Source organism: Festucalex cinctus, chromosome 12 (genome assembly GCF_051991245.1).
Source record: "Festucalex cinctus isolate MCC-2025b chromosome 12, RoL_Fcin_1.0, whole genome shotgun sequence".
Classification (NCBI taxonomy): Eukaryota; Metazoa; Chordata; class Actinopteri; order Syngnathiformes; family Syngnathidae; genus Festucalex; species Festucalex cinctus.
In genome coordinates, this window is record NC_135422.1 from 21253627 (window position 1) to 21263626 (window position 10000).

Consider the following 10000-nt stretch of genomic DNA (forward strand, 5'->3'; position numbering starts at 1 on the left):
TTACTTCCGATCTGAAGTCAGACACCTTATCCATTAGGCCAGATGGTCGCACCAACATAAGGTTGGGATGCATTCACTCTTAAGAAGAGTGAGGGGACTCAAACCCTCAAACTTCTGATCCGAAGTCAGAGACCTTATCCATTAGGCCACCTGGTCACACTGTGGCATAAGTTTTTGATGCACGCACTCTTAAAGCAAAACAAAACAAAAAACCGTGATGATCCCTCGCTTTTCACTTACTTCTTTTTTCTGAATTAGCCTTGTTAGCGCAGTAGGTAGCGCGTCAGTCTCTTAATCTGAAGGTCATGAGTTTGATCCTCATACTGGGCATGGCTGTTTTTTTTTTCCCAAATCTCGTCAGTTAAAACAGACTTCATTCATACATAGTCTACATAATACATTTTTGTTCTGAAAGTCATTTAAGAAGCAAATAATTTGCTGCTAACCCAATTATTTGGCTAACCATGAAGGGACTCGAACCCTCAATCTTCTGATCCGAAGTCAGACACCTTATCCGTTAGGCCACATGGTCACACTGTAACATAAGGTTTGGATGCACGCACTCTTAAAGCAAAAAAACAAAACAGAACGTGATGATCCCTCGCTTTTCGCTTACTTCTGCTGCTCCAGTGTCCTTGTTAGCGCAGTAGGTAGCGCGTCAGTCTCGTAATCTGAAGGTCATGAGTTCAATCCTCATACAGGGCATGGCTGGTTTTTTTTCCTCCCAAATCTCATCAGTTAAAACAGACTTCATTCATACATAGTTTACATAATACATTTTTGATATGAAAGTCATTGAACTCATTCACTCCCAAAATATTATTTATATATATATATATATATATATATATATGTATTTATATGTTTTTTTTCCGTTTGTTTGTTTTTTGTTTTTTTAAATGCTAGAGCATAAAGAAGGCTTTGATGCAGCCTCAGGCAGCAATGGTAGTTATTACAAAAAAATGGCCAGCAGGTGGCAACAGAGTATAAGAGAGCAGCACGGGCCATGTTGCAACAAGCTCTTTTTCCCAGTGTTCTCAACAGGTTTGTGAATAATGATGAAACTTTGCTTTGCTATTCTAATGCTCATTTCTGCAAAACATAAACAGATAAAAATATACCTTTTTTGTCCTGATGAAAGAAGAGACTAATCTTTCTTTTGCTAGGTTCCATGTTTTTATAGCAGAAGACAATATCCAGTGGACATTGCAAAATCAGTCAAAAAACAATAAAACAGTGAAAACGCCTGGGAGTGAATGAGTTAAGAAGCAAATAATATGTTGCTAGCCCAATTATTTGGCTAACCATGAAGGGACTTGAACCCTCAATCTTCTGATCCGAAGTCAGACGCCTTATCCATTAGGCCACATGGTCACACTGTGACATAATTTTTGGATGCATGCACTCTTAAAGCAAAAAAAAGAAGAAAAAAAAAGAAAAAAAGTGATCCCTTGCTTTTCACTTACTTTTTTTTTTTCAAGTGGCCTTGTTAGCGCAGTAGGTAGCGCGTCAGTCTCATAATCTGAAGGTCATGAGTTCGATCCTCATACAGGGCATCGCTGTTTTTTATTCCCAAAGCTCGTCACTTAAAACAGACTTCATTCATACATATTCTACATAACACATTTTTGATATGAAAGTCATTTAAGAAGCAAATAACTTGCTGTTCGCCCAATTTTTTGGCTAACAATGAAGGGACTCAAACCCTCAATCTTCTGATCCGAAGTCAGACACCTTATCCATTAGGCCACATGGTCACACAGCCCCATAAGCTTTCTCGGAAGCGTCGGCAAAGATGTGAACCTCATTAGCACCTTCCATCTTGACACCTGCGGAAACATAAGGGCGAGGGAGTGACAAGACAGACAAACAGTCCAGCTCAGCTTCCCAATTAGACCAGGCCTGCATCAGTTCAGAGGGGAGGTTCGTATCATCCCACCCACGCTTCTTGTCCCACAGCTGCCTGACAAGCTTTGCTCGGGTGGAGTAGAGCAACAGGTAACCTCGGGGGTCATATTGGGAGGCTAGGACTTTGTAGATGTTCCTCAAAGTCGGCGCTTCATAGGCTACTGGTCTCTGTTTGTAGCTTAAGGAATCAGTCTCCCAGTTCCAACTGAGGCCAAGGGTAGATTCTTGGGGGTCGGCCTTATCTTCGGCCAGCCACTTGTCCAGGCTTTCGGATCGAGCTTCTTGAGGCAAGTGGCTCAGGACATTTGCGTTGCTGTAGGCCCACTGACGCATGTCAAATCCTGCTGAGGCTAATAGGGCTCTGAGACCATCGACTAGTGACTTGGCTTCTTCTGGAGTGTGCAGGCTTTGGAGACAATTATCCACGAAGAAACACTTCTCCACTGAGATCTTGAGGGCTCCGTCTGGTTGCCTAGGATCGGCTACATGGCATTGTAGGGCATAGGTTGCACAGCATGGGCTGCAGGCTGTGCCAAATGGAAGGACCTGCCACTCAAATACGCTGGGGGGTTTGTCCACCTGCAAGTCGCGCCACAGGAATCTGAGTAAGGGCCGATCCTCAGGAATAAGATGCACCTGATGGAACATCCCCTTTATATCCCCACTTACTGCTACGGGGCGCTCGCGGAACCTCAATAAGACTCCCAACAACGAAGCCCCGAGATTCGGACCAGCAAGTAGGTATTGGTGGGAGCAGTTAAAGACAAGGCGCGAATTCCCATTGTGCTTGACAAGATGTTGGGGAATGTACCATTCCTCCGGATGAGGAGTTTCGGATGTGACTTCACACACTGCACCAGAGTCCATGAGCTTCTGTATCTCTGACTTATATGCCTCTGCCTGTTTGGGATTCTTCAGGAGGCGTCTCTCGGTGCTGCGTAATAGCGGCATCACAGAATCTTTGGGGGCTACAAGCAACGGCATGTCAGGATGGCGAAACAGTGGTGTAGCGTACCTTTGGATGCCATTCACGTCAACACGAGTAGTCCGAGCTTTGAGCATGGGTACTGCTAACTGATCTTCCTTAGACCGCACAACTTCCTTTTCTGGACGAGGAGGGACAGAGTCCATTGTCCACAGCCTCTCAACGTGTTTGTAGAGCTCCTCGAGCTGTGGAGGAGAAGATGTGAACAGACACTGAACTGAGCTGGCGCGCCGCCTCGTGAGCTGAACGGGGCCTTGGAGGGTCCACCCCAACCTTGTGTGGACGGCGGCAGGGCTACCAGGGGGACCTAGCCGGACAGATTCAACTGGTGTGACAAGGTGAGGCTGGTCTGAGCCAATCAGGAGTGACGGCTCAGCTTCTCTGAAGGCAGGAATGGGCAAGCCACAGAGCTGTTTGAACTTCTGCTGAAGGCGGTCAACAGGATAGGTATGCTTAGCTAAGCTAAGACGGCTGGCTGTGAATGCACCTTCAATCTTGTAACTAGTGTGAGGATTGTTGACGGAAGAGACACGGAAGGACACAGTGTATCCAGGAAGCACTTCCACATCCTGCCTTACTGTGCGCAGAGGAAGATCTTCAGGAATGCCTTTCATGCCCAAAGCTTTGGCTGCCATAGGTAAGAGCATTGATCTTTCCGATCCGTCATCCAGGATCGCAAAGGTGTTCAAAGTCCGTGCTCCGTAGTGGATGAGGATGGGGACTACCTTTAACATGACTCTGTTCCCTGCGCCCTGCCGATCAAGGTAGAGGGTGTTGGAGGCCGAGCTAACTAAACAGCTCTCTTCTTTAATTGTTACTTCTTCCTGACTTAGTATTCACCTCATGGAGGGCTAGAAGGTGCTTTCTCTGACAAATGCTACAGGGCTTCTTCAGGGTGCATTGAGCGGCTATGTGGGCACGTGCACAGCGCCAACAGCGTTTGTTGGCCTGGATCCAATCTTTAAGCTGCTCTGTGGAGAGCTTTGCAACTTCAGTACACTGACTAAAATAATGTTCCTTGCTCTCGCAGTAGGCGCAGTAGGGGCTAGTCTTAGACTTCCCTTTGTCCGCTTTACTCTGCATGTGAGGCGGAGTTGCGGCCTCACCAACTCCATGCAGGACTGTCACAGATTGTTTGGCAGGCCGACTGTCCTTCTTTCCGCTTGGCCTCTCCTTTCCAGCTCGGGTGGTGGTCTGACTGTCAAATCCTTGACACCACGACTCAAACCTGAGCCATTCTGAGAGGTCGTGGAGGGTGTGGTTAGTTCCTGATTGCTTACCCTGGTGGCGGCGGAAGTCAGCACGCTGCTCGGGAGGAAGCTTGCTTAGTAGGCGTGCTACATGTGAGCCACACTGAAGTTCAACTTCCCCAGCTGAGCCGAGGGTCCGCAGGAGGCCCACTAGGGATTGTAACTGAAGGGAGAACTTCTGAAATGATGCAATGTCACCACGCTTAACTTCAGGAGCCTCCAGGACACTAGCAATTTTCCCAAGGGCAAGTTGATGTGGTTGGCCAAACTTATCATGGAGGGCTGCCAGGGTGTAAGTGTATGGTCCTGGAGAATTCAAATATGCATCAGCAATGAGCCTTACTTCTTCCAACTCAAGATGATCGACCAGGATCTGATAGCGAAACAACTCAGTATAACTGGCTCGAAGCATGTTCTCCAGAGCTCTGCGCAGCCTTGCAAACTCACTGGGATCTGGTTTACTGAATTTAGGAATGGTAGGATTGGGGCCTCGATATACTGGTTCACATAAGGGTTGTGAGATGCTATGGCTAGGAGGAAGCACGTGGAAAGTTGATGGCTGCAGAGCTGCCCTAGGTGCTGAGTGTCTTATCTCTGCATTCACTGGAGCTGAGAATGGACATGGAGGTGGCGGGGGAGGCCATTCGACGGAGTGAGCAGGAACATAAGAGGGTGAGTAGAAACGCTGATTACTGGCCTCTTCGATCTTGAGGGATTGCATATTACTTGGCAGGTCTGGCTCGGGTTTGGGCCAGGGCGGAAGAGGCAAATCCCTTTCCTCCTGAGGGGCGGGCAGCACCTGAGTGGGTTGCTGTACTTGGAGCAGGAATATAGGATTGAGCCACTCCAGTCCTCCATGAGCGAGCAAGGTCTATTAGTTCTTTGATCTCATTGCGGGTCTCGTTCAGCTGGTTTAAGCCTGACTGAATCCACTGTTGTGATTGGCGCAACATCGCCTTCTCCTCCTGTATTTCTTTGATCACGTGGGGTAAGTGGTAACTGTCATAGGAGCTGACTGGCGGTGTGGATTGGAGGAAAGTGTCCCATTCCGCACTGGTTCTCCGAAGACGACTTGGGGCTAGCTGAGGGGTCTCCATGTGAGCAGCATTCCCATAGGAGCTTCGGGGAGGAGGTGCCCGGAATAGGGTCGCCTGGGCTGAATACTCTCGTGGCTGGTATCCTACATAATCCACTTCATAATCCTGTAGGGCAGGAGGGGGCCGGGTTCGTCGCTTAGGTCTTGTAGCAGGATCCATCTCTTCCACTGGATCCATCATATAACCAATTATCCGGCTCGAAGGACCTCGTTTGTAGTGGAGCTGACAGGAAGGAGCTGGTTCTTTATGTGGCTAATTGGAAACACGACGGTGTGCCGGTCAGAGCACAGGTAGGAAGAGACAGGACCCCAGGATGTAATTCAGTAGCCTTTACTGATGGGGTGATCGCCAGAAATATACATTGGTTGACAGGACGTTGGAGACAAGAATTGAAATTGGCTTAAAGGAACTTGACTAGACTTATAATTGAGTCTGCAAAACAAACAGAAAAATATAATAACTAATCTTAGCTCAATATTATTACAAATAAACCAAATAACCCAAAGCTCACATATACATAACATAACATAACATAACATAACATAACATAACATAACATAACATAACATAACATAACATAAGTTATGCAGTAATGTCTAAATACTGGCAGCACCAAACATACAACACCTCAACAATACAAAGTACCAAAGGAACGCAGTGTAGGTACGCCATCTCGTGGTCGTGAAATTAACTGCACTTAGTGACTGCATGAGAAGCCTACATACATTTAACATAAATCCGCCCCTCCTACAATAACGCAGCGAGGAGGAGCGACGCTCGTCACTTTACGGGACACTACAATATGCAAATACCATACAGCATACGCATATATTCACATATTAATGACCGCGAGTGACGGCGACACGATGCTAGCGGGCTAATGTGGCTAGCTGGCTCACAAGCACCCCGACTGCGGCAGGCTCAGAGTCTAAAGGCACAACGCGAGCACTGACTTTGTTGTCATCAACTCAGGGCGTAAAAGACCATCAATGGGGTGAGTAAATGTAATTTCTAAAGGAAACTGGCTTCAACTAGCTTAACTCAATCGCAACTGACGCAAACCGGAACAGGAAATCTGCGATGTGACGCATTACAACGTGAGACATTTACGCGTGCGCGTGAACTAGATTTAATATGAGGCTGAGCCTTTACTACAAGCCCAATTATTTGGCTAACCATGAAAGGAATCAAACCCTCAATCTTCTAATCCAAAGTCAAACGCCTTATCCATTAGGCCACGTAAGGTTGGGATGCATGTACTCTTAAAGCGCCAAAAAAAAAAAAAAAAAAAAAAAAAGTGATGATCCCTCGCTTCTCACTTCTTTTTCTCAAGTAGACTTGTTAGCGCAGTAGGTAGCGCGTCAGTCTCATAATCTGAAGGTCATGTGTTCGATCCTCGCAATGGGCATGGTGTTTTTTTTCCCCAAATCTCGTCAGTTAAAACAGACTTCATTCATACATAGTCTACATCAGGGGTGGCAAACTGCGGTCCTCGAGGGCCGGAGTCCTGCAGGTTTTATAGATTTCCCTGCTCGAAGTGCAGCTGATTCCAATTAACAGGCTCGTTATCAGGCTTCTGCAGAGCTTGCTGATGAGCTGATCATGAATCAGCCGTGTTGAAGAAGGGAAATATCCAAAACCTGCAGGACTGCGGCCCTCGAGGACCGGATCTCGCCACCCCTGGTCTACATAATACATTTTTAAATTTTTGATATGAAAGTCATTTAAGAAGCAAATAATTTGCTGCTAGCCCAATTATTCAGCTAACGATGAACGGACTCGAAACCTCAATCTTCTGCTCCGAAGTCAGACACCTTATCCATTAGGCCAGAGGGTCGCACCAACATAAGGTTGGGATGCATGCACTCTGGAAAAAAAAAAAAAAAAAAAAAAAATGCTGATCCCTCGCTTTTCACTTACTTTTTTTTTTCAATAGCCTTGTTAGCGAAGTAGGTAGCGCGTCAGTCTCATAATCTGAAGGTCATGAGTTCGATCCTCATACAGGACATGGCTGTTTTGGGGGCCACCTACACACGCCGGGTTGGGGGAAGCCCCACTGGTCGCTCCTCTTACTCACTTTACTCGTTTTGCACTATACACTTTGTAAATATACAAATTGGGCACACAACACACTTCTTGGTGGGGTGGGGAAGGGTGAAAAAAAAAAAAACAGACTTCATTCATACATAGTTTACATAATACATTTTTGATATGAAAGTCATTTAAGAAGCAAATAATTTGCTGCTAGCCCAATTATTTGGCTAACCATGAAGTGACTCAAAACCTCAATCTTCTGATCTGAAGTCAGACACCTTATCCATTAGGCCAGATGGTCTCACCAACAAAAGGTTGGGATGCATGCACTCTGGGAAAAAAAATAAAATAAAATAAAAAAATAAAAAAGTGCTGATCCCTCGCTTTTCACTTCATTTTTTTATTTCAAGTAGCCGTCTTAGCGCAGTAGGTAGCGCGTCAGTCTCATAATCTGAAGGTCATGAGTTCGATCCTCATACAGGGCATCGCTGTTCTTTTTCCCAAATCTTGTCAGTTAAAACAGACTTCATTCATACATAGGCTACATAATACCTTTTTGATATGAAAGTCATTTAAGAAGCAAATAATTTGCTGCTAGCCCAATTATTTGGCTAACCATGAAGTGACTCAAAACCTCAATCTTCTGATCTGAAGTCAGACACCTTATCCATTAGGCCAGAGGGTCGCACCAACATAAGGTTGGGATGCATGCACTCTGGAAAAAAAAAAAAAAAAAAAAAAAATGCTGATCCCTCGCTTTTCACTTACTTTTTTTTTTCAATAGCCTTATTAGCGCAGTAGGTAGTGCGTCAGTCTCGTAATCTTAAGGTCATGAGTTCGATCCTCATACAGGGCATCGCTGTTTTTTTTTCCCCAAATCTCGTCAGTGAAAACAGACTTCATTCATACATAGTCTACAAAATACATTTTTGATATGAAAGTCATTTAAGAAGCAAATAATCTGCTGCTAGCCCAATTATTTGGCTAACCATGAAGGGACTCTAACCCTCAATCTTCTGATCCGAAGTCAGACGCCATTTGGCCACATGGTCACACTGTGTAGTAAGGTTGGGATGCATGCACTCTTAAAGAAAGCAAAAAAAAAAAAGATCCCTCACTTTTCACTTCTTTTTTCTGAAGTAGCCTTGTTAGCGCAGTAGGTAGCGCGTCAGTTTCATAATCTGAAGGTCATGAGTTCAATCCTTTACATAATACATTTTTGATATGAAAGTCATTTAAGAAGAAAATAAATGTCTGCTAGCCCAATTAGTTGGCTAACCATGAAGGGACTCGAACCCTCAATCTTCTGATCCGAAGTCAGACACCTTATCCATTAGGCCACATGGTCACACTGTGACATAAGGTTTGGATGCATGCACTCTTAAAACAAAAAAAAACAAAAATCCCTCGCTTTTCACTTGATGCTTCTTTTTTCTGAAGTCGCCTTGTTAGCGCAGTAGGTAGTGCGTCAGTCTCATAATCTGAAGGTCACGAGTTCGATCCTTATACAGGGCATGGCTGTTTTTTTCCCCAAATCTCGTCAGTTAAAACAGACTTCAGCTTCATTCATACATAGTCTATATAATATATTTTTGATATGAAAGTCATTTAAGAAGCTTGCTAGCCCAATTACTTCCAATCCGAAGTCAGACACTTTATCCATTAGGCCAGATGGTCGCACCAACATAAGGTTGGATGCATTCACTCTTAAAGAGAAAAACAAAACAAAACAAAAAAAACAAAAAAAACAAAACAAAAAAACAAACAAACTGATGATCCCTCACTTTTCACTTCTTTTTTTCCAAGTAGCCTTGTATTGTAGATAAAACTGCTATAAAAATACATTCTATAATTATAAGTGATCATGCACCAGTCCCCCTCACTCTACAAATTGACTCTACCTTTAAACTACCCCCGATATGGCGTTTTAACATCTCACTACTGAAAGACGTAGAGTTTGATAAAATTATAAGAAGGGAATGGGCAGATTTTTTGGAAATAAATGACTCTCCAAATATATCTCAATCCCTTCACTGGGAATCAGGGAAAGCGGTAATTAGAGGGAAAATTATATCATATTCAACTTACAAAAAGAAACAGGATCAAAAATTAGAAAAATACTTGGAAGATAAAATTAAACAACTAACGGATGAATATGCAATAAACCCAAATAATCAAATATGGACGGAATTACAAAATATAAAAATACAGTTAGAAAACATGTTATCTAAAAAGACAGAGTTTATAATACAACAGTTGAGATATAATAATTTTGAATATAATAATAAATCAGGTATACTTCTGGCAAATCAACTTCAACGGAATCGGGAAAAATCTCTTATAATGGCTATTAAAGATATAAATGGTGAATGCACACAATCACCAGAAGAAATTAACCATATTTTCTATAACTATTATCGAAATCTATACTCAGAAATTAATAGACCTAACCCTGAATATATTGAGGTATTCCTTCATAGCTTAAATATACCTCAGTTATCTACTGAACATAAAGATACTCTAGATGCCCCGCTTACTATAGATGAGTTGTAAAGTGCTTTAGACACTAATGGCAGAGCACCTGGTCCAGACGGCTATCCGGCTATATTTTTTAAACATTTCTGGTTAATGTTTGCTCCATTATTTCTAAGAGTAGTAACTGAAATTAAAACTAAGGGTTATATACGTCAAGATATGAATATAGCAGCAATTACATTTTTATTAAA

The 10000-nt window shown here is 43.7% G+C and overlaps 9 non-coding genes across 9 annotated transcripts; 6 read left to right on the forward strand and 3 right to left on the reverse strand.

Annotated features, from left to right (window-relative positions):
* The first annotated feature begins 257 nt into the window (after positions 1-257).
* Positions 258-330, forward strand: trnak-cuu (transfer RNA lysine (anticodon CUU)). Its single transcript has one exon. It is a non-coding gene; the product is annotated as a tRNA-Lys (tRNA).
* A 129-nt stretch (positions 331-459) lies between these two features.
* On the reverse strand, positions 460-532 carry trnar-ucg (transfer RNA arginine (anticodon UCG)). The gene has a single exon. It is a non-coding gene; the product is annotated as a tRNA-Arg (tRNA).
* Positions 533-632: 100 nt separating this feature from the next.
* On the forward strand, positions 633-705 carry trnat-cgu (transfer RNA threonine (anticodon CGU)). The gene has a single exon. It is a non-coding gene; the product is annotated as a tRNA-Thr (tRNA).
* Positions 706-1301: 596 nt separating this feature from the next.
* On the reverse strand, positions 1302-1374 carry trnar-ucg (transfer RNA arginine (anticodon UCG)). Its single transcript has one exon. It is a non-coding gene; the product is annotated as a tRNA-Arg (tRNA).
* A 109-nt stretch (positions 1375-1483) lies between these two features.
* Positions 1484-1556, forward strand: trnam-cau (transfer RNA methionine (anticodon CAU)). The gene has a single exon. It is a non-coding gene; the product is annotated as a tRNA-Met (tRNA).
* A 5619-nt stretch (positions 1557-7175) lies between these two features.
* trnam-cau (transfer RNA methionine (anticodon CAU)) lies at positions 7176-7248 on the forward strand. Its single transcript has one exon. It is a non-coding gene; the product is annotated as a tRNA-Met (tRNA).
* A 438-nt stretch (positions 7249-7686) lies between these two features.
* Positions 7687-7759, forward strand: trnam-cau (transfer RNA methionine (anticodon CAU)). The gene has a single exon. It is a non-coding gene; the product is annotated as a tRNA-Met (tRNA).
* A 298-nt stretch (positions 7760-8057) lies between these two features.
* trnat-cgu (transfer RNA threonine (anticodon CGU)) lies at positions 8058-8130 on the forward strand. Its single transcript has one exon. It is a non-coding gene; the product is annotated as a tRNA-Thr (tRNA).
* Positions 8131-8549: 419 nt separating this feature from the next.
* trnar-ucg (transfer RNA arginine (anticodon UCG)) lies at positions 8550-8622 on the reverse strand. The gene has a single exon. It is a non-coding gene; the product is annotated as a tRNA-Arg (tRNA).
* Positions 8623-10000: the final 1378 nt, after the last annotated feature.